Consider the following 25,964-nt stretch of genomic DNA (forward strand, 5'->3'; position numbering starts at 1 on the left):
ACTAGAAGTCCACAGGTATGGTTTTCTAGGTAATAAACACAAATGAATAGTATCATCTGATACTGGTATGTTGCCTACAAACCAAAGAGAGCAGATATTTGTGGTTTCTTTTCCTCATAGTATTTTGTTATATATATGTTTTTACATTTTTCTTAAATTAAGTTGCAATTGATTATGTTAAAAAAATGTCACTTACTGTGAAGGACAGAACAATGCAGAATAAATGACATTTTGTAAGTATACCTGTTTTGTTTGGTTCTTGTCTTATACCTGTAGCTGACAGATTGCAGTTACATGAAACCATGAACAAAAAAAAAAAACAAGTGTATAAAATGGATGGGTATAGCAAGCAACAGGTTTTGATTAATATGTAATATATTTTTTAGGAAAGGTGTCTCTGTAGTTTTTAAATCAGGTTGATACTTGTCTTTCGCAAGTTAGTGATGCCTTGTTGGCTTGGCTACCTAGATAACTACTTGCACAACTAATACTTTTTGAGTATGTTTCCCATGTAATGAACTTCTCAGTCAGTAACAGCATTATATTTGTATATAATTCTGCTTAAAGTAAATTAGAAAATACTAAAGGATTGTGTGTGTGAGGATGTGTATTTTGAAGGGGAAAGTGAGCAAAGTTTATTGATGATTTATAAAACGCTGAATGCATAAAGGTATTATGTATTAAACACACTAGCATGAGTGCATTAGGAAGGGCAATCCTTCTGGATCTCCCACACATTACACTATTCAAGGTGTAATAGTGGTGAGTATCACTACCCAGAAAACATACAGCAAATGGTGGCATAAGAGTAACAAATGACCTTTAATTGTCCTACTTCTGGGTGCTTACTAGCAACAGAACAACGTTTGAATGTCACGGACTATCTGAATATTTCTATAAGTCAGAAGGCACCCATTCAGGGATACTATGTACCTATATGCAAAGGCCATTTTTTTCTTTAATAGTGCTACTTTGTACCCATACATGAAGGCCTTTTTTTTCTCCTTTTCTTTAAAAGTCCTTGGAATGTGTCACTGAGATCAGCTTAATTCTGTCACCCCCAAGACACCAGATCTTAATCAAAATTATAGTCAGTGGGTTTAGGTAGAAGATTTCGATGGAACAGTGTACCAGACAGGGAACCCTAATAAAGTGCTCATCAAACCTCATGACCATAGGTGGGGTTAGGGACATAGATTGACTGGTAAATTGAGAGCTTCTCTTTCTGGTTCTGATCCTTCATCATCACCATGGATAGCTGTAGGGAAAACTGTCTCCTCAATAATAAGACTCCAAGCTTCCTAAACTCCTCCACTCGATGCAGTAACTCACCTCCTTATATTGGTTAATGAATATTAAGTGATGATATACGAAGTGTCAAGGAGACAGCAAAATGAAAACATTATTAATTGCCTGATTTCCCTATGTTTACCTTTTTGCATTTAAGCAACAAGAAAATAAAATACAAAATTATTTTTTTTTCTTTGGTAGTTGAAATTGACATTATGAATGTTCCTCTTTAATTTGCTATTCTGACAAATTTTGTGTTCATACATTTAAAGTACTCTAGTCAGCTCTTGGCATCACTTGTGAGTGCAAGATGCTGAAAGGACAAAATGTAGTAGGTTGAATCAGAAATCTATTATTCTTAAAGAGAATATTTCTTTCACTAGTGGGCCCCACTTCTTTTTGTATTATACCATCAAACAGTGCCATTAAAGTGGGAATGTATTCGGTTTGGGCTTAAGTACTGGATAAGTTATGGTATATATGTGGAGCCATATTAAAGTGTATTTGGTTTATTTACGGTGTGTTTCAAAGAGTTATTTATTTTTAATATTTTTACTTTATTTAGACAGATAAGCAGTATGGCTGATTAAAAAGCAACTTGATTGTCCATTTTTTATATAACTGAATGTTGCCTTCATTTAAAATTTATCAAAAAATAAATATGCTTGAAAATGCAGTTCATGAATAACTCAGACTTGTGTAATGTGTATTACTTTACAAGTAAGGTTTCTAAAAAATGTCCCTATACCACTTGAAAGTCAACGAAACACAGCTGACATAAATGTACTACACAAAGCTGTGTGAAAACAGAGAGACAGGCTCATGGATTGCTGCCAGGCAGAAATTTAAAGATGGTTTGCTGAACTGTAGGGGGGCAGGTTTGGTACATGTTCCATGCTGCTCCTGTTTGTAAGAAAAGTGTTCTGTTACCTAAGAAGAACTGCATACAAAGCATAATATAAGCAGTGCCTTTCAAACAAAGGACCTTTTTCAGCAAGTTAGAACTCCCATTTTAGAAGTTTATGAATTTTTTATGACAACTAGTGGAATAAAGTAAGATACTCCTGGCGCTGTAGATATTGAACCTTTTTGAGCGGCATTTTAAATCATTGCCAAGTTGTTGTAGACTTAACAAAAAAAAGCATTTGAGCAGATTTTTATGGCCATTAACTAACATTAACATCTGGGGAAATTTGTCGAGTTGATAAACTGTAATAATAATACATAATAAAACAATTAGATAATGTTTTTCGTAATACAATTCAGGTGAGTTTTTGACATATTTTGTTGTTGTTATTCTTTTGCCTAACTGACCATGTATTTTCTTAACATTTTGATTTATTTTTACAATTTTGTTTTATAATTTTTAATAGATTTGGAAATATTAAAGACAAAATGATGAAAATGCCAACATGAAGTCATTCAGTCAAACACCGGACCATCACATGCTGCCAAAACAGCTAGTGTAGGCTTATAGCACCAGTGTATGGACTTTGATAATTGGGAAGTCCTCTTTGTTGAATTCATTCAATGTGTACCTGTTTGAAGGAGAGGAATAATAATATCTCAGATGCTGTTAAGATCTCACATAAATTTATTATCATCTTGGGATTCAGAAAGCAGTGACCTAAGAAGATATTCCTAGCAATGCTTATATAACCATATGGAGACATGCTAAGTTATTTGGATGGAATCAGTGTCATCCTGGAAGATACACTTTCTTACAGGAAGAAATGCAGCTATATGTGCCAGTTTCAGTTGGTAAGCATAGAGCCCTGTACACGTTTGTAAGTATGGTTAGAATAAAACACAAAATTACACTAAGCACAAAAATTGAGCTCTGTAACCTGGTACATTGTAAGTTAAGTATGGTTGTGTTAGTGAATGTGTCCTCATTACTTATCCACTTTGCTGTGTGTAGAGAACATGATGCATACAGTGCATTTTATTAGATTAAATTACATTTCTTCATTACTGTCTTGTCCATTGCCTTGAGTTTTTTCTTAGTATTAATTCCTGTAAAATGCATTTGTGGTGCTTTTTCTAATTAAGCATAACCAAGGTGTATGCCAGCTGTATGCAGACCCCATAGACGGAAATATCTAGTCTGTAGATTTCGTATTTGTTGCCTACAGTTCTTTGACCTCAAACTACTCGTAATACACAAGTGTTGTGATCCAGGAAACTTCCACAGTTACCTTTTTTAATCAGGGTCTAACCTCTAATTTTGAATGTGTTCTTCATGAAACATCAAATAACAGAGACCACTTATATTTTGTTTCTGCTTTTGCCAAACATTCCCTCACCATTATGGAAGTCTTACCCACTAGGTGTTTGTTAAAAAGTAAAAGTTTCATACACAGAGTATCCACTTTATTAGCTGTCCCTACCTTTTAAGACAAATTGGCTGTTTGATGGAGCAGTCTATGTGGCTGGAAATCATCATGTTGTGTATAGCTTTAAGGTCTGGCCAAGTAGTTTAATTATTGTTTGACCTAATGTTTCAGTATATATGAGATGTGGCCTATCATCTTTGGCTGTGGTAAGGTTGCTGGTGCCATACATGGTGTTTCAAACATCTTCAAAACAGCTCCTGGGATTTTCACTACCTACTGTTCCTAGTGTTTTCAGGGAGTTATATGGTAAACAAAAAAACCACATCAATGAATAGCTGTCATTTAAGTAAGAACACCTTGTTAATGAAAGTGGTCAGAGGAGAATGATAAGATTCCTCCTAGCTAATGGAAAGGATAAAAATATTTAAATGGCAGCCCTGCACGTGTATATGACATTGGTTTGCTGAAATGCATTTCACAAAGCACGTCTTTCTGAATAGTATACATCAGCTACAGACCATATCTGGTTCCACTCCTGACAGCTAAAGACAGGAAGATGAGTCCACTGTAGGTACATAATCCTTAAAACCGGACCATTGAAGGTTAGGAAAATATCACCTGATCTGACGAATCTGAATTTCTCTGGCGATTGCAGGGTCAAAGTTTGGCATATACTATATGACTAAATGGATTTGTACCACCTTTTGTCACTGATAAAGGTAGTTGATGGAAGTGTAATGATGTAGGAGAATGATTTATTAGTACACACTAAGCCGCCTAATACCAGCGGAGTGTCATTTGCATTCCCAAGGGGATCTGTGTATTAATGCTGACTATACACCATAGTCTCCTATTTTTAATATTGGTACTTACAATAGTGTATTACTGTGTGTTACTCTGCTTCCACAAAATTAACAGTTTATTCTAGTGTCTTGTACGTCACCCAGAACTCAATCAACTGGAGCCAGGCTTGACTCTGTTGCAATAGAAGGTTTACAGCTTTAGCACGTAGTGAAAACATCTGCCACATTTGTCAAGTGAACATTGCTACTTTGGACAGAGAATTTAAACTGTCTCTTTTGGTATGAACACAGCCTTGTAGTAATTTAATACTTTTTTTTAATAAAATATGAGCAGGATGTTTTTTATATAAGGCATAGAACTTGAGGAAATTTTCCATACCAAATCTGTTTTCATTTTTTTATTCCACCTTTTTTTCCTTGTTCCAAATCTTTATTGTTTTTAGGCAACAGCAGAAAGGTATTCTGCCTGTGATTCAGGAAAGTGGTATTTTTGAATTTTTGTCCGAAAGCAGATTTACAATGCATACAATAGCCTTTGGCTTTCTGGAAGCAGTTCTGCAAAATGGGTTTGGGAATTTTTGTTGTGCTTGCAAGAAACTGGCTGCAATGCAAAAGGATATTAGTCACGTTCCTAAAGAGGTGCTTAAGACATAGGGGGCTATTCTGACTAATTTATTTTTGACAATTCTTCCTTTAATCTAAGATCAAAGAAAAACTGATCTGGTGCTCTGTGTGTCTTAATGAAGTGAAATTGGAGCAAAACATTTTTTTACAATATGCCAGACAGAATACATTTGTGTTAGAGTGTAATGATTAAAAAAAGTCATATCTGTGCATTTGCTGTCAGTCTTCGAAGCTAACATAATCTGAATGGCATATTTGCTGATATCAGGTCCATTGCTTTACATGTGGTTTGCATAATAAGTAAAACAATCTCCTGGACATTTTTTCTAGAGGTATAACCAGTAGCTTTATAACTGTGTCAGAGACTGTAGTGTGTATACAGTTTAAACATGTTTAATGTGTAATGTAAATATCACAATTATTTTCTTAACTATCCTGAAACAGTGTTGCAATTAGACTCATGGCTTGCTTACACAATATAGTAATACATTCAATAAATATAGACTTTGATGAAAATTAAAACAAATAGCACTTGTCTGTACAGGAAGAAAAGTCATATAATCCATATGAAAGATAAATAATTCTATTTCCTAAGGTAACACAATCCAAAGGCGAAGGTTAAAGGCCATTTTATGAAAAATAAATGGTGTGTCTTAATGTATTTCAGGTAGATTAACATTATTTTACTACTGCGCCCTAAAACTTTACTTTTAGTGCAAGTTCTGTGTCAGTCTGATAGTAGCATTGTCAAAGGCCATATAGTACTGACAAATGGTTCTTGTTTACTCAGTGAAGTGAGTGCCAGAGGTATGCAGTTCTAAAAATTAAAGCAGAAATATGCAAAAACCAAGTAGGAATAAAATAATGTATTGAATGATTTAGCGTGTTATATTTAGTAGCTAATTTATATCAGGCTAATGCTTCCTATGCTGTTTAGTAGATTTTATGAAAAGTCCAAACACATTAGTCTCCGTCTTACTAGAAGTAGTTTTACAGTATATTTTTATTTCATCAAGCAAAAAGACAAGTTAACACAGACTTAAAATATCCAATTCTTTTGGGTTTTGGTCTGCACAAGTTATTGAGGAATGTTGTTCAGTTTGAGCAGTTTCTGTTACCTTATTAATACCAGATGATCTAGGTAAAATGATTCAGATTTGAAGGCATGCGTAGTTAGTACTAAAGCAGCTCTGAGTGGAAGATGGCAAACAGTTGAAAGAAAGCAACTTTGAAACTATGAGATTTAAGAATAGGTAATGAATTATACAATGTATGAAGTAGCATACGAAGCTCAACCCTGTTTCTATGCTATATGTGTTTTCTTGAAAGTATGTATACATTGTTTTTGATTATCATTAGTACATTTTCCACAAAAATGACTTTGGTTTACACTAATAAAAAAAAGTGAAGTATTTTGGCAGCCTTTTTTTCTTAACAACCCAGAGGCACTTTGTGTTTACTGTAAAAAGCAGCATTCTACAAACAAAAATAGAGATCTAGTACCATCCATCCATACATCCATTATCTAACCTGCTATATCCTAACACGGTGTCATGGTGGTCTGCTGGAGCCAATCCCAGCCAACACAGGGCTCAAGGCAGGAACAAATCACTGGGCAGGGTGCCAGCCCACTGCAGGGCACACACATACACACACACACACACACACACACCAAGCACACACTAGGGACAATTTAGGATCGCCAATGCACTGTGGACTGTGGGAGGAAACCCACAGAGACATGGAGAAAACATGCAAACTCTACGCAGGGAGGACCCAGGAAGTGAACCCAGGTCTCCTTCCTGCGAGGCAGCAGTGCCACCTGATCTAGTACCATTGAGCTTTAATTTGTGGGAGAATTTTTCTAGAGTGTAGATGCTGGCACGTGCTATATATGAATGTTTTAACCTCTGGAGAAATTTGCTTTCAGATGCACAGATTATGAGACAAAGAACTTAAAGCTTCTTTCACAGTGACATACAGTGCATGAGGGGCGAGGAGCATATTACTGGAGAGAGACGTGCTCTTCAAGTTAATATAAGTGTTCTCTAAAAGTCTTGTACACTTTGTATGTGTCTGTACAGAGAGGCTGCAGGAAAGAATTTTTTTGTCTAAATAATTTCTGACACCACCCAGTACAAAATATATTAGTTTTTTTTCAGTGATCATTGTACAAGCAGAAGTTTAATAATAATGATTCATTAGAGTAATTTTTATTAAACCATACAGTAATTTATTTTAACATTTAAATTGTAACAAGATAAAGTGGTGTAATGCACCACAGAGCTGCAGATTTAATCTTTTTTTTTGTTACATTTTTTGAGGAACGTCAAGTTATCTGTTGAGTGTTGATAGTAAAAACGTTTTGATTTTCTCTGTCCATAAATTTCCAGTCCAGGAAATCAATGTTATTTTATAGCATTCAAATGTTTTCCTACTAGAGGTCAACAATCACCTGTCCACAATTCTGAAATTCAATTGCTTATATGTATATATGTAGATAGATAGATCTTTATTGTCATTGTCACTTTTACAAAGGAACAATGAAATTGAAGGTGTATGTATGCCACAGTTGATGTTGGTGTATATTTGAACCATATTCCTTAGTTTAAGGACAGCTCTTATTGTTAAATCAATTAATTTGTGTTATCTGTCTGTTTAAAAACTAATGATAATGAAATTAGAAAGTGAGTTTTTCTTTTTAGCAACCTTTAGTATGCATGAGAATTTTGAATGTATTATTCTTTAGTTTATATGCAGTTTCTTTGTCAGTATTTAAAATTTCATACTATCTTTAGGCAGCAGAAAATTATCAGTAAAGTACAATTAACATAATAACAAACAGCTAACTTGGTTACATTTTCTTTTGTCCAGTTTTGAAAACTTTTTCTTTTTTTTTTTTAGATGTCTCATTTAATATTATGCCATATATATTATAATTTTCGTGTCAACATAATTATATTGATATATATAGAGATATATATATATATATATATATATATATATACACACTATATATATATACACACACTATATATATATATATATATATATATATATATATATATATATATATATATATATATATATATAATCAAGGTTGGGTCACAAAGTTGCACAGGAGACTAGAAAAAGGAACAGGTTTCCAAAGAATAAAATCTTTATTGCTGGACTGGAAGGTACAATCACAAGACCTTATCCAGAAAGTGTGTTTGACAACAGCAAAAAAGCACACAGGAACCAGCTGTCAAATGTGGCGGTTCAACTCCTGTCTCCAGGCCTCCTCATCAAGCGGGTGCAACTGCTTGGAAGCAGGGACTAGAGCAGAGGTGTAGTATGAGGGAGAGAGGACAGGAGAATGAGCCATTAGGTTGGCCCAGGCTCGGTCTTTTACATGTTACAGATCTCAAGAGAGAAGTAGGTCATGCAGTTAGCCTGCAAGCCTGCAGCCTATCCTGCAAAGGGGACAGGTAAAGTGTGTTTGTTTCTCATTGAAAAACTGTTTAAGGGGGAGTTTCTGCAGGGCAGCTGTGTTTCTTTGTCACAGTTTTTACAATAAAACAGAGCAGCGTTTTCCATTAAAGCAGTTTTTCTCAACACGTCTGGCATGAAGACCCAATTTTTCCCACTCCAGTGTCTTCATGACTAACCAATGAAGGTTGAGTCCCCCTTGGTGAATCAAGCATGATTATTGGAGCAGCAACCAACTTGGGACACCCAGAGGCCTGCTACAATTACAAACAATACTAATTTGTGACCCAGTGGTTGAGAAACACTGAAGTTAAGGCACCATGGGAGCTTGTGTATGGCTCCCCCCTCCCATTTAGTGTTTTTCTACTTTTGCCTATTCAATCAATATGACTGTGAGATTTTCCCCTGTCCGGCCACCATGTTGGACCAGATTTTCAAGCATAATACTTTTACTTGTGATAGAAATAATCATCACCATACCCAATTCAAATTTTGTGTTGTATGAATCTTGCCCCCAGCAACCATTTTATCTTATGTCTTTCCAGTTGTCCTATTTGCTTTCTTTTGTTGTTCTTAATTGTTTGGCACCATTTTATACATTTATTGAAAAGTCCCAGCTTTATAGTCTGTATATTACAATCCTTTTTTTTACAATTGCTATTTGTGAATGGTGTCTTATTTTTATCGTAGTCAAACATTTGTAGCTGTTTTTTTTTATTTAATATTTTGTGGTTTTTGACCTTCTTTAAAAAGGTAAATTTCCCTTTAGGATAATTAAAGTATCTATCTATCTATCTATCTATCTATCTATCTATCTATCTATCTATGGAAACTGGTCTTGGGACTGAGTACTTTTGTAAGACACTGTATAACAGTAATCTGTAATTATTGTTGGTTTAGCATTCAGAACAGGCATAGTCAGGACATCTGTGTTTAATACACAAATGTGGTTCACATGAATGAAAATTGGGCTAAGCCAAATTTTAGTTTAAGACATGAGCAATGGAAATTCAGGTTTCTGGCGACTGAAAGATTCTGAAACTAAACAAATCCGATTACAAGAGTGCTATTTTCAGGCCCTGTCACAATGCATGATATTTCCAGTCACAGACTTCATTTATATAATCTTGAAGTTATGGCTAATCACACTCCCATGACTGCCAGTTATATTGGTTGACATCATCAGTGACTCAGTCTGACCTGTTGGTATATTGCACCTGCAAAATCAAACTAGTTTCAATTTCTCTTAAACCCTAGGAGCGGGTTCTCTTTAACCAATGAGCTCATATCCAGAAGTACAATGCATGCAGTGCTGCCACAAAAAAACAGGAAGACGCACATGTTTTGGACCTCACAAACAAAGGAGAGACTCATCTGCTTGATCTCTTATGTTTCATCAACCATAACAGAATGAAAAAAATATGTATAAAAAAGAGAGTTTGTGTCCCTGGAAAGCATTCTTAACGGCACCATATCGGGCAGACAGGATGTTATTGGATATTAAAAAAGGGGGTGACATTTTAGAAAGTTGAAATTGAACTGAAAGTTCTTTGTGGAGTCATAATTTGTCATTCCCTTCAGTTCCTAGTTGTGTAATTTGTCATTCTCAGGTGATGAAATCAGTTAGTTGTTAGTTTGACATCCCTTCCCACTAAAAGTCATGTAATGTGGTGCTGGCTACCCCTAAATAGGCAAAGTAAGGACACTTGACTTTGCACTCGGCCTGTAAGGTAGCTTACTTGAAATGCATATAGTCAGATACATGGGAAATTTGAAGATGAAGCATTGCTTTAATTCATTTTTAGGCTTATATTAGTTAAAATTAACTTTTATAAAGGTTAATGAGTTACTCTTATTAATTTTGAACTTGTTCATTCTATTAAACACAAACCTTTTAAGCATGATTCTAATTCGTAGACAGTGCCTTAAAGTTTTGGGTTTAAATAGAATGTTAAAAACGTTCTTTGGTTACTGACATACTGTATTCCTGTTGAGTAAGCCAAATGCACTAGGTAGGGTGAAGCTGATGCATATTAATAGGAAAGAAAATGCATGGCCAACAAAATCAAGAGCATGCCTAATGTTAACAAAAGTAAGTACTATGAAGCAGTTAATGCTTTTCAGTGCTGTGAATTTAAAATTTAAAGTGTCAGTGTTTTTTTTTTTTCTAAAATATGAATTAAGTACTACATTACATCTATCCACCAAACTTTTTTCAACCAAATTGTAAGGTAATGTAAGCCATTTTGTCTCATGCATGCAAAATTTGTACTGCATTTTAAAATAAATTAAATCAACTAAAATCATATATTAAATATCACATTACAATAATTGCTTAAAATCAGTCATTTTCACATAGCCTTGTTACACAGTGCAGGAGTATAGCCTCTGCATCTATGAAAGTAAACATATTGTTCATACATAATTAGTATCCTGTATTTTATGGCCCTGGTTAGTGTAAATTAATGCTCTATAATGCTCTGTTCTAATTCTTCTAAGTAGAACTTTAGGCTGGCATAACCATCCATCCATTTACGTATCATTCCATCACGTGAACATTATGTTGTACAGCAGTCTGTGGCATACTTATACATCAACATCCACATTAATTCACACCCAGCCAATATACAGCTATATAATTGAAATTTACAGTATCTAGGAAACATGGCTTTATTCTCTTGGAAGAAACTAGTGCCAACATGCAGAGACCTTGTAAAATCCACCTGGAAGGTATTTGTTCTAAGAACTTAACCTAGTGTTAACCCAGTTATTATAAGAAAGCAGCATCTGGATAAATTAATGTTAATTTTGTCACATTGTATTCTTTCTATTTTTTCAAATAATTCATTTATAAAATATTTATTTATTTAAAAAGTTATTTTTGTCAAGAATCAAAAATCATACATACTAAAAGCTACAGCACTGTTTCTGTTCTACCTTGACTCCCATTACTTAGTAAATATGAAAATGCACACTTTATATTTATTAAGGAATTTTATTAATTATGATCAAATTTTGCATTCTTTGCTGTTCCCTTTCTATAAAGGACTTGCTGTGAAATAAATTACGTAAACTGAAAAAATAATAAGTACAACTTTGAAGCAATGTAATCAGTCCTTGCTATCTGTGGGATTCCATGACTCCCCACGGATACCAAAACCCATGGGTGCACAAGTTCCTTATGTAAAACGGATTAGTATTTTCTTTGAACCTATACACACCCTCGCAGTTATATATATAATTCACTAAGGGCAAGCAAGACAGTGAGCGCAAGCAAGACAGTGAGCGCAAGCAAGACAGAGCCCTGCCCGCCAACTCTAACCCTCCTATCGCCTCATGGGATACGTACGACAGAGCCACGCATGCCAAGTATAATCTTCCTCCCGAGTCCAGCGTCTCTCTCGAGGCACGCAACAACTCACCAAACACAACCTCAGTCGCTTTTGTCTGTGCAAATGTCCACATGCACCTCTGAGCCACATTGACTTTACACCATGCGCAAGACAGAGAGCCACGATTGCCAACTCACAGAGCCCCGCCTGCCAACTCTAACTAAGGGCAAGCAAGACAAAGAGCCCCGCCCACCAACTCTAAGACCATGGGATACGCACTAATTTAGTGTATAAATGGATATAAATAATTGCATGTAAACGATTCACCAAAATCTGTTTTATGTAAACGATACTGTTTAAAACGTTATTGTTTTTTCATCAGAAAACCCGGTTTCCATGTCCTACCTGTATTAGTTTAAATGGCACTTTTACCACTCGCAATAGGGCGGACGCACTGACTTATCGTGTCGACTGGGTAACACAGTGAATGCGGCGTCTGTCTATATATGTCTTTGTTTTCCGTAGCCTGCTACAAGAAGGTACTCTCTCAAGCATTGGCATTGGTTTCGCTCCTTGCTATTTTCATTATACTGCGACGGTGGTTTCCTAAGCCTTTGTTATACTGAATTCCTTTCTCACCATTTTCCGTTCCTATTCTTGCACCGCCATATGCTACGGCGGGCTTTGGCTAGTATACTTTAAATCAAATCAAGCGACAAGCCCCTTTTTTAAAAGATCTAAGATTTTTATTTTATTGTCAGGTGACAGCACTTTACACTTCCCTTTGAGGTATTGCTTTTCACCACTTAATTGGTTTTTAGGAGCCATTTTTTCACAGAAACAAAGATTGCACATGTACCTCCCAAATTTACATGGGTACCTTACTTCCTGGCCTAAGCTGTAATAAGAGATGAACCCACGAGTGTATAAACTTCAGATGGTGTGCTCTGCGTTGTGAAACTATATCTTATCTGGTCAAATAGAGTCAACCATAGATTACTGTTCAAATCCCCTTTAAACTTTATTGCCTGTTTAAAGTTGCAGCTAGGCGCAAAAGGCTAGAAACAGAAATAGGTAGAATTAGCAGCACAAACCATTTTGAATTTTCTCTGTATATACAATGCTTCTGATTAAAACATCAAATAATTTCTTAAATGCTACTTATTCAAGCAAAATATCTATATATATATATATAATAATTCACTAAGGCAAGATAACCATGGAAAGCACGCCGGAAGGGGCGTGGATTCACTAAGCCGCCCACAAGTGAGACACTATGGCGCACGCAGAAAGGAGCCACGTCCACCAACTCCAAGACCATTGGATACGACGACAACTCGCAGGGCCACGCCCACCAACTCGGATGCGACGACACAGAAAAAATGCAGTCATTTATATTCTTCTGTCGTAGAGGCCACATGCAGTGCAGGTCAGGTTAATGTCATGTGCATGTCATGCACCTCCGAGCTATGTTGACTGTTCATAGAGGCATGTTTCTCGCGGAGGTGAATCGCCATATGCAGCGTGTGAAACGGTTTGCGAGGGGTATCCCATGGGACCCTTAAAACAATCCTTTACAACTGAGGTTAAAGCACAATGAAGTAAGCAGTCTTTTAAAATCGAGTTTTCGGTTACGACGCACGACCGCATGCACCATAGCAAACTGTTTTACACGCTACATACGGCTATTCGCATCCGTGACAAACATGCGTCTTCTTAGATGCTCCTGCAGGAACACTGAAGATGTTTTCCTGCCCACCAACACTCCTTTTTCACTGGCCGGCGTCTACCCTCGCTCTCTTGGCATTCACACTGCCTGCCCATTTGCACGGACGCAAAAACTCACCGACCACCCAATTAGTCCCTTTCGTCTGTGGTAAGAGTCCACATGCACGTCTGAGCCACGCGGTGTTTGTTATGCCGCAGGTTCACTGTTGTGTTGTATTTTGCTCTCTCCAGAGTTCCATCTTTTCATTCACTTACTGTTGTATTTTCAGACCAACCCGTTTTAGACATCCGTGTCTTTCCAGAAGTGTTTAGCATTCAATAAATAATTATGCATGAGATTGACCGTGTGTCTACCCAGCGCAGAGAGGCGTGGGTAAGCCGTTGAACCCCATTCGAGCTGCAAGCCGTGGAATTCCCACTAAGTGTGACTCATACGCTCCCACTCATGGATTATATATAGAAAAGCAGCCAAAACCAGAGGGGTATCTCATGGGGTCCTTAAAACATTCCTTTACAACTGCAACACAATGAAGCAGTCTTTAAAAACCGATTTTTCGGTTACGACGCACGACCGCGTGCACCATAGCAAACTGTTTTACACGCTACATACAGCAATTCGCATCCGCGACAAACATGCGTCTTTTTAGATGCTCCTGCACTTTGTACACACCCACCTTCCACCTCGCTACTACCGTGGTCGTGTGTCTTGGTGGATTATATATAGAAAGGCAGCCAAAACCGCACAGAGCAATGAAAAGTCTACAGTTCCATCTTTTCATTCACTTTCTGTTGTATCCTCAAACCCTCCCTTTTTAGACAACTGTGTCTTTCCAGAAGTGTTCAACCATCAATAAATAATTATGCGGCATTTGTTATGCTGCGGGTTCACTATTGTGTTATATTTTGCTCTCTCCAGAGTTCCATCTTTTCATTCGCTTACTGTTGTATTCTCACACCAACCCGTTTTAGACAATCGTGTATTTCCAGAAGTGTTTAGCATTACACACTCCGCGCCATGCACCCTCATCCCTCTGTCTGGCAAGAGAAGGCGCGAGGACGGTCTGTCAGTTTTCAGTCACGGATGATTGTGTGTTGGTTCGTTCCATGCATTGTTACAATGTTGCTTTTCTTGCTGATTTATTACATTACCGATTTTTAAAATGTTAATATTCTCCCGGTGCTTAAAAATCATTAAAAAAACGGCCCGATTATGCGGCGTATGGTACGCCGCGGGTTGGCTAGTAAATAAATATAAAGCAACAGCAAGCACCTGTGGATATTGGAGAGCTGATGGTATAGGTGCTGTATCGAGTTTTACAAAGCATAGTAAATCATAGTTGTTTTGAAACGCAAGTCATGTTTGACTTGTTACATAATGGTGAGGAGATTTGATGTAAAAAAAAGTAAATAATTAAATAAAGAGTATTTTTAAACCACTGCCTCCTTCTTTATATACACATCCCTTCGAAATACTGTAGGCTAAAGAAGTATTCGCAGCCTAGGGGAAAATAATCAAGATATCAACATAAAATAAATAACATAGATAATGAGATATCTTTTATGTCAAAAATATGTGAAGAATATAAGCTTTTATTTTAACATACTTATTTCAAAACAAATGTTTTAAATATTTTGCTGGCAGTATATTTAGTAATAAATGTGTTTTGAGCCTTGTCTTTTAAGATAAACATCAGTGGAACCAGACGTGTTTTTTCTTTCCTGTTTTACTCAAATAAAATGTTTTTTTGTAGATTGTTCCACAGCTCTCCTTTTGGTGACTTTATGTCTTCACCATTCGCATTTCATTTCCTTAGGAGGTAGCCTTTCATGTTGGTGGATAGGTGGTAGTCACATGGGTGTGACATCTCTTCAGATCCATAGTTTAGCAGACCAGCATTTGTAACCCATACTGTGAGCAGGACCATTGTCATGAAGTAGAACTGAGATTGTCAACAGCTTTCATAACTGCTTTTCACTGATTGACTGCTTCAAACACTAGTGGAAATCTATGTAATATGAAGAAAGCTATGCTGGTGTTTTGAGGTATGTAATCATTATGGATTACACCCTCAGAATCTTAAACAATTGTGCACATGATCCTGGTTTTCACATCCATACAAGTGTGCTGAAAGCAAGTAAGTTGTCCTTACAAACTGCAGTTCTTTCCACACACTTTGCTCATGTGGATTCCTGCTGCTCCACTTAAATATGTTTCTATGTATCTTTTGCAGTATATGGAGTTTACCTCACCATCCCAGCCTCCCATATTGTATTGAGTTTGTGTTTAGCAGTTATTTGAAGGCATAAATTATAACTAATGTTGACACAGGTCCTGGTTGTCTGGCTTATATTAATTTGTATGTTTTTTTTTTCTCTTGAAAATGTGATGTATTTTAAATGATACATTATTATATAGGTTAATTTCTTAGCAAGATCACTATGTTAATGGGATTTGAACACCACAAAGGCTCTGTTTAGGAAGGAGCAAAGCCGGCTCTGTTTTCTGAGAAGGCTGGGCTTTAATACATGCAAGAAACTTATGCATATATTCTATTAGTCTGTGGTTGCCAGCACTCTCTTCTATGCTGTGGTATTCTGGGAGGGGTAGCTTGAAGAACGGGGATGCTGATTTTATTGACATTGTCCCAAGAGCCATTAGACTCTTCAACTCTTTACAACATTGGGGAGATGGGGTCATTGAGCTCTGAACCTGATACTCCTCTTCTCCTCGTAAGCTATATTAGATGTATTAGCTATGCACTATATACAGTACATTTGATATTTCACTGCTAGGTCATTACTTGGTCATTTTTTTGTTTGTTCTTATCCTATCAACATAAGCCATGTTACTTTATCTTACTTTGATATTAAGTCAGTTTAGTATCTGTTACTTTGACTTTATGTAGTTCCATACTCTTGACTTATGTAGTAAGTGTTTGTATTTAACATGATATAATCAATTCCTGGCTACTGGCAGTTGAATTTCCCTCAGGATCAGTAAAGTATCTATGTATCCTATCCATCTATCTTTCCTCTTTGTCTCCCACTATTTTGTGTAGTTTCTTTGCTTCAGTTATTAAAGTGGCACCAAATGAGTGAAATTGGGTGTTTTTGTGATTTTGTTCCTGTTTTCCTCTTTTTAATCTGTTTGTGAGTTAAAGACAGAGTGTGATACTTCACATAATAATAAGGTATGACAGAAACACTTGATGAGGATTACTATGCACATTAATTGCACATAGAACAGCATGGAACTAGACAAGCACACTTTGAAGGATTGCTTGTAACCAGTATTTTGGATTTGAATTCAGTGTCTGCTCATTGTGTGGTGTTAGTGGTAGACTAACCGATGAAACTACATTGATTGAGTGTGTGTGTAAGCGAAATGTGATGTATTGGTTCCCCCTCCAAGTCTATGCCTATTGGTGCCAGTATAGGCCTTAGCCCCTCCAGTCAAGACTCACATTGTGTTTGAAAATGAGTGTTTGCATTAAGGGGCTATTGTGCCCCACTTTTCACTTAATGCTTCAGGATATAGTTTTAGTCTTTTTTATCTGCTACTTGATGTAAATGGATTCAAAAAATGGTTGGGTGGATTAAAAAAATCTTTTTGAAATATTCTTAATTGTTATAACCAGTTCAATTAATCTAATTTAAGTTAAACATGTTGCTGTTCACAGTAGTTCAAAAGATAAGGTATCAGGTTAGCCAAAAATAAGTTTTAAATTTATTCAAATTTAAAATAAGTAGCTAGTCAAAGATAGGTTAACCATTCTTGGAATTTCACAATTCTTTTTGGCATGAATCTTTTCACTCCATCACTCAGTCTATGGAGGCCTGAGCCTTCACAAAAAATGATTAACCTGGACATTATCCCAACCCTGCTTCCAGTCCCCTCATTTGTTCTTGTAACAGTAATACGTGTAACAATGTGTGTGTAGCGCAGAACACTAGATGAGTGCTACAAACAGGACCCACACAACATTATCATAAGCACTTTATGCTTGGCAGAAGCAGTGCAGTTAAAAATATTAATAATGGGGATCGATCTGTTCTTAACTCAATTCTTCTTTTCGTAAAAACTTGATTGCTTTGTATGGATTGTAATAAAATTAATAAAAAAAAATATTAATAATACAATATAATGCACACATTTAGAGACTAATATAAATCCTTATATTCTACTGAGTTTAAAGAATACAACACACAATCTAATGCATTTCTGGATACACATTGCAGATACCACAAATAGATACTCCTAGTGCGGAGGAACTGGATAAACCTCTGGCGTTATCAGAATTACTAGATGCTATAAAGTCACTTCAAGGTGGGAAAGCAGCAGGCCCTGATGGCTACCCTGTAGAATTTTATAAGAAATTCTCTGCTCAGCTAGCTCCTCTTCTATTAGCAACATTTACAGAAGCCAGAAACAATCAAACTCTTCCTCACACTTTTCGCCAAGCATTAATCACCATTTTTCCTAAACAAAATAAGGACTTATTACAATGTGCATCATACAGACCAATTTCACTTTTGAATAATGACGTTAAGATACTCTCAGAAATTATAGCTAAAAGGATGGAGAAAGTGCTTCCCTCAGTAATATCACAAAATCAAAATGGATTTATGAAGGGTCAACACTTATCCTCAAATCTTCGATGCTTGTTTAATGTAATATACTCACCAACTACGTCAAACACCCCAGAAATATTATTACCATTGGATGCAGAAAAAGCATTTGAAATACCTTTTTACTACATTGGAGAAATTTGGGTTTGGCCCGAACATTTGTGCATGGATCAAACTACTGTACACCAATCCAGAAGCTTCACTTTGTATCAACAACATCTGTTCAGACTACTTTAAACTAGAACGTGGTACCAGACAAGGATGCCCCTTGTCACCGCTGCTGTTTGCAATCACCATTGAACCACTGGCAATACACTGTCGAAATGCTGATCAGATAAATGGGATTATCAGAGAAGGACTGGAACAGAAAATTTCTCTATATGCAGATGATATGGTACTGTATATATCAGACCCACAAAATTCTGTGCCTGCAGTCTTAACAGCACTCACAGAATTTCAAAAGATCTCTGGTCTCAGAATTAATCTGAATTAAAGTGTACTCTTTCCAGTGAATTCTCAAGCATATAATATTAGATTAGACACTCTACCTTTTATCATTGCAGAACAGTTTAAATACCTTGGGGTAAACATCACAAGTAAACATAAAGATCTTTATCAACAAAATTTTGCCGTCTGCATGGAAAAAATTAAGCAAGACTTGTATAGATGGTCATCCCTTCATCTTACTCTAGCTGGAAGAATTAACACTGTTAAGACGAATATTCTTCCTAAACTCCTTTTTTTATTTCAGAACATTCCAATATACATCAATAAATCATTTTTTAAGCAATTGGATTCAACAATAACCTCATTTATTTGGAGCTCAAAACATCCATGTATCTAAAGAGTGACCCTACAAAGACAAAAGGCAGAAGGTTGCATGGCCCTACCTAACTTCCAGTTTTATTACTGGGCAGCAAACATACAAGCTATAAAATCCTGGACAGAAATAGATGAACATACACAGACCTGGTCCGCAATAGAACTAAAATCCTGCAGTACCTCTTTATATTCCCTGCTCTGTGCCCCAATAAATGCAAGTTATTGGAAATATAATCAATTGTGCTTCACTCACTCAGAATATGGAACCAATGTAGAAAGCATTTTAAGGTGGAGAAGCTTTTATCTGTGGCACCTCTGCAAGAGAACCACCTCTTTCAACCTTCACAAACATATGCAGTTTTTAATATCTGGAAAAAATTTGGGATTAACTTGCTTAGAGATCTTTCTATAGAAAACGTCTTTGCATCCTATGAACAATTACATTCCCAATTTTACATTCCAGTTACACATTTCTTTCACTATCTTCAAATTAGAAACTTTGTTAAACAGAACCTGCCTGATTTTCCTCATCTTGCTCATCCATGCTGGAAAAATATTGCTCAATCTCAAGGACTTGGACACCATCTCTGCAATATATAAAATTATTTTACAGCCCCTCCCTTTCAAAGATCCAAAAGGACACTGGGAAAAAGATCTCTTAATCAATATATCAGAAAAGGAGTGGAAAATAGCAATGCAGAGAATTCACTCGAGCTCCATATGCGCAAAACATACATTCTACTCAAAATTATATATCGAGCACATCTGTCTCGTCTAAAACTCTCCAAAATGTTTCCAGGTCAAGATCCAACCTGCAAACACTGCAATCAAGTCCCAGCCTCACTGGGTCACATGTTTTGGTCCTGCACCAAATTAACATCATTCTGGACCAAAATTTTTAATTACCTTTCAGACAGTCTAGGTCTCACAATCCCTCCTAACCCATTAAGAGCTGTGTTTGGGGTTCTTCCAGATGGGTTTAAAATGGAGAAGGACAAACAAACTGTGGCACGCAGACTGATTCTGCTAAACTGGAAGTCTCCTCTTTTAAGGTAGTGGGAAACCGATGTTCTATACTATTTTAAATCGGAAAAAATCAAACACAGTGGAACCTCGGTGAACCGAAGCAATTTCCCCCATAGGATTGTATGTAAATACAATTAATCCGTTCCAGACCGTACGAACTGTATGTAAATATATATTTTTTAAAGATTAAGCACAAATATAGTTAATTACACCATAGAATGCACAGTGTAATAGTAAACTAATGTAAAAACATTGAATAACACTGACACAAAACAGGCTGGCTCTCTCTCTCTCTCTCTCTCTCTCTGAACAGAGAGGAACATTTGAACAAATCCGAACTTTAATTTAAAAACAGGAGTTTACGCTAATAGCCTTACAGCCCGATCGCTGTACTGTACAGTAAACACTTTTTTTTAAAATGAGTTTTAAGCACAGGGAAAAAAGGGAATATTTGAAAAAAGAGAAAAGTAACATTGCAACAATTCACGCCACGAACTGAAAAATTAACTTTTGAAAAATCCGTAATACAAAAACTATAAACCACCAAGAAAACTAACCTTGCATGAGTCGAGTTCTGGCATGAAGTGAGGAGGAACTGGGTGGAGAGGAGGTTACAGTTTTGAGGGAGAGTCCGGCTCCGCGATGGAGGGATGTTTTCCTTCAGGTGTTTTCTCTGTTGTGATTTCTTGGGTTTCTTTTGCAGGCAGGCATGCACGCACGCACGCACGCACGCGCAGGCAGGCAGGCAGGCACATCTGACCGAGAACAATACAACACGTGCGGAAATCATCGGCACGCACAAACCGAAAGGGAAACTAGCTTGTTTGTATACCGAGTGTGTGGTCGTGAACCGAGGCAAAAGTTTGGCCAACTTTTTGGTCGTGAACCGAGTTGTACGTGTACCGAGGCGTTCATGAACTGAGGTTCCACTGTACTCAGTTAGAGGATCTGTACAGATTTTTTTCAAAACATGGCAGGATCTAAGCAGTAATATTTTAGAATAAGCTCTTAAAGCACAGAGGAAGCAATTATTTCTGCATTTCTTTTTCTTCTCCATCCATCTCTATTGGCTTATCAAACTCATCAATTTACGTATGTTTACAAGCCTTAAGTTTTACTCCGTTGGCCTCGCTCTCTCTCTCAGGGGTGGGAGTCGACTCGTTCTTAATCCTACTTTTTGTAAAAATTGATTGATTTGTATGGAATGATTGCAATAAAATTAATAAAATTTAAAAAAAAAAAACTAATAATGTGGCGATGCACGGTGCCAACGCGTTTAGCTCTCAAGGATTTACACTCCTTTTTGTGGCTGCTTATATGGCTCGCTACACAAACGAGGATCAGAAGGAGTATAGGTCAGTTAGTAAGGCTGAGACCATGGGAGAATAATGATCAAAGTAAAAGAGTTGCCAAGAGGCAAGCAGGTTTAAGGTGGACTTTTTTTTTTATTATTATTTTGGAGGTGTCCAATGGGCAGCAGCAGGGTACAGTTATATAGATGTATATGCACACATTTGCCTGAACATACACCAGAATGACTTATAAAGGAAGAAAATTAAAAGGACAGAAAACTTTGACTTCGCAGTTACAGTCACAGTGAGGTATTACACAGACGTAATATCATGACATTCAGAATGAAAAAAGTCAGTCGGCACCTGTAGATTCCCCCTGAAAAGCAGCATCAACACTGTATCAAGCTAGGGTCTGTGTAATAATTCTACTTTTTTCTCTGTTAAACATACAGCTGTATTTTAATAAAGGTGGCCTGAATATTTTTAATAACCTCTCATTGATTTAGACATCATTTGTTAAACCATCAGCCACGTAAAACAGAGACTAAATGCGAGACACAGTATGTTTGTGTTTGATAGTGACAAGGCTGTAGTGGGGGGTTGTGGTTAAAGCATTGTATTAAAAGGAAAATCAGAATTTTGAATTATTTTCTATTTATTTTAATGATGATGTCTTAGCATGTAATAACAGTCAAGGATCTCATGTTTAAGTGATTGGGGCAGCATGAGATGTAAAATGATACTTTAAGGGCATCAAATAAACTGCTCCGAGTATGGATTTAGATCAAAGTACAAAGGAGTGAAATGGAGAAGAAAAATAAAACATATTGTGAAGTGTTCTGGCGATAAGTCTTGAATTTAATGAACAAACTATTTGCATAGCGCATCTGGAGTAACACAATGCCAGAATTAGTGCAGGTAAAACAAACAACCGTTCTTTTACACCCAGATGTAAAGTTTTTCCTTTGAATACGACCTGTTTAAACTAATTATATTTAAATGGCAAAGTTCAAACTTAACAACTCTATCACAAGGTAATAAACAGCTCTGGATGAGGTATAGTTTAGGATATGGTAACCGTACCTAACCTGCAACCTGCATTCTCGTGCTCTCTAACACAAGAAAATGCACTCTTAAGAGCTATGGAGCCAAATGATGATGCTTCTTGCAAAACAGGGGTAAGTAGGAGATAGTAGGGAAAGACAGTGCTGAGTGCACATTTTTAAGAAGAAGCTTGTCAAGCTTGCATGACATGTGGAAAGCTGTAACAAACTACAGATTCCTTTTGAAAGAGTAGTTTGCTTTAACCTCCTTAGAGTTTTTTCTCGAAAAAGTATTGCATTTTTTGGGTTGAAAAAATGACATATTTATTAAATGTCATCTTTCTACTGTAAGACGTGCAAAGCACTAAAAGTACACTAAATGTCAGGAGTGTAGAAAGTATAATAATGATACGAATATTAAGAATAATGCTAATACCATATATTCTGTCGAAATGTTTTTGTGTGGAAATCTTGAAGCATGGTGAAATTCACAATCCAACGTCACAGTCTAGACAACAGTAGCGTTCGCTTTTTCTTTTCAGATTGGTTAACTTCAGCACAGCACAATGCACATGTGCGACTGACATGAGTGTTACTTTCAGATTCATCAGAATCACGTTTGATTTCACTATCCATTTCAGTTTACTGCCTGAAGACAGATTCACTTCGTCATCACTGCTCGCATCACTGTCAAGAACATGCAACACGGTAGCGTATTATATAAGAAGATATATATATGGTGGTGCAGGGAAACAGAATATTTTCAACTGATGTTCAATGCACAAACACATTACAAAATACATTTAATGATTATATGTTTTGTAAAGGATATGCAATTAATGGTGGTAGTCAATATTCATTCAATATTCATTTTGTGTTTTGAAGAAAACATCATGAAGGTGTTGTCTATTTCTCTGCATACATTCCGACAGCCTGTTGTGGAACTTCTGCATTGCTTGATGTACCATGTCAAGAGGAATGCCAGTGATTTCTTCTTCAATCCTCCTTTTTTGTTCAGCAATAGTTGCAGGATGTGTGTGGTACACTTGGCTTTAAAGATGTCCCCACAGAAAAAAATCACAAACAGTGAGATCTGGGATCTTGGTGGCCATGGAATGTCACTGTTGTGTGAAATGATGTGCCTTCTAAACAATCATCATGGGCAGTATGCGAAGTGGCTTAACCTGGGGACATTTTTTTTAAGGCTGAACCTGTTTCTTGAAATTATGCACCCAACTTGTAATTGCATGAGCAGATGGGACATGATTATGACGTCCTAACTGGTAATGACGCTGAAATTCCCTTTGCAAAGCAGTCACACTATCGCCATTCTTATAAAAGGCTTTCACAGCAAACATTTGTTGCATACCACTCCACGGCTCCATTATAACTAATGGCAAGGGGTTCTAAATGAGGTTGCATTGGTCCCAAACAACTGCCGACGCCCCAGGGTTGCCAACACCTAGTTCCAAAATATCCAAAATATTCTGTTTCCCTGTGCGTGTACATTTTTACTTATATATATATATATATATATAAAATACACATACTCCTACAGCTCATCATGCGCCTTTTCTTTAGCCTTCGACACCTCTCTCTTCACCTTACACCATATCTCCTTGTACTCCTGTCTACTTTCTACATCTCTCTGACTATCTCACTTCTTCTTTGCCAACCTCTTCCTCTCTATGTATGTGTATCCTTTACATAAACCAAGACCTCTCCTCCATTTCAATGTAAATCCATTTTCGTATACTATATGCTCAAGTAGTTCATTCCACACTGAAGATTATCTAACAATTTATGATGTAATAGTTTGACTAGTTTTACACTGTGGAAGCTCAGAAATGAGTGACTTGGTTAGGATTACCTAGATTGTCAATATCAGACGTTTAATTAGCATTCTTACAATTTGCAACCCACTAGATTTCATTGCCTGAAGAAAAATACAGTTGGTTTGATTTTTGATATGTGTTATGTCACCAGTTGTTCCCAAACTACATTTATGTGTCTAGTAGTACAAAACATGTGTGCACAGAACATTTGTTTCTGTAATTGTACAGTTAGACAACTAGAAGGTTAAGTGACTGATTTGAGGATACAGGTTTATATGGGTTGTAAATGAACCTGGAGTTTCTTCTAATTATTATTATTAATTAATTAATTTATTTATTTATTTTTCTGTTTAAAATCAAATGCCTTACTTACTAGGCTGCCATAGATGGATCAAACATTTTAGGTTGCACATGAATGTGTTGTTTTTAGTTCTTTTTTGTCATCTCTATTTGTAGAACACCGAAATAAATTGTTCTATGCAGTATATGTAGCTGATGTCGCAGTGTTTTAGATACCCTTCAAATCTACAGGTCTATTATCACCTTCATGCCAATTAGCATTCAGCTGCGAATGTAGACATAGGTAAACTTTTTTTTTAATACTATCATCATTTTTGACCAATCCATTACTGAGTAAAGATATCCCAAAGTTACTGTTAAGTTACTCTGACTTCAGACTTTAGTTCATGTCATCATGGTTACTCCTTTTACTTTTGAAGTTCATTTCATCCTGACTAATGTATCATGTGTTTCAACATTATGGATTAGGTGACAAATTGTGCAAAGAATTGTTTAGTTTACTGCTAGAGTAGAGATCTGGTTTGCTGGATTATATGTCCTATCTTAATTGCCCAACATTCACCCTTTTCTATATTTTAACATTGTATGTCTGTAAGGATGAGCACCTTTTCAAAATCTTTGGTTCACTTGCTCAAGCAGAGTGCTGTCTAATAATGCAGCAATAGAAATTAAAATAATCTGTGTTTTGTGAAGCATATGAAGTGTCCCGGATTCACATATGCTACTGTGTTGCGTTAAGCTGCCAGGCAGTTGTAAATTGGTGCTGATAAAATATATTTGACAAAACAAATTAAAGCGTATGTTAGATGAGAAGGACATTGTTGTCATTTAAGCTCTTATGTTTCAGCCCCATCTCTTTTCTCCTCTTAAATCTTTAATGGTGTTGTCATGCTCGCTGTGAGAGGTTCTGCACTGCTTTAATTAGCCTCCAGGAATTGTTTAGATTTTTTTTTGGAAGATTTCCATGCTGTAAATTGACCCTGCAGCACTTCCCTTATTATTCATAAGTCAAATTCTGATAACAGTGCCTGTACTCTGTTGGAAGCTGGTAGTGGAACATCAGAGAATTGCAAGTAGTGTATCCTAAATTTGGGACATACATCATACTGGTCTCTGTAGGCTGCCTGATCGTGGTAGATAATAAAATAACAATCAAAGCTAGTTTGAAAGTCGTTGTGATTTTTTTTTTTCCTTTTTTTCCTGGCAACTCATCCACCAGGCAATTTGCAGCCAGTAGGAGGTTAGACTGGATATCAGCCTCAAGCTAACAGGAGCATCAAGACTTTCTTTTTGCCTTTTTTTCTTCTTCTTCTTCTTTTTCTGGAGGAGGGTAAAGGGGAGAGCCTTGAATAGCGCTTTCCTGGCCTAATCAGCATACCAGTCTCAGCAGCCCCTTTGGATCCCCTGCCAGGGTCCCTATCATCTTCTGATCA

General features: G+C 36.6%; 1 protein-coding gene across 7 annotated transcripts in view; it reads left to right on the forward strand.

Annotated features, from left to right (window-relative positions):
* dennd1a (DENN/MADD domain containing 1A) overlaps positions 1-25,964 on the forward strand; it is a 1,078,084-nt gene that overhangs the window by 122,171 nt on the left and 929,949 nt on the right. The gene's annotated exons all lie outside the window — the stretch shown is intronic.

This window comes from Polypterus senegalus, chromosome 9 (genome assembly GCF_016835505.1).
Source record: "Polypterus senegalus isolate Bchr_013 chromosome 9, ASM1683550v1, whole genome shotgun sequence".
Lineage (NCBI taxonomy): Eukaryota > Metazoa > Chordata > Cladistia > Polypteriformes > Polypteridae > Polypterus > Polypterus senegalus.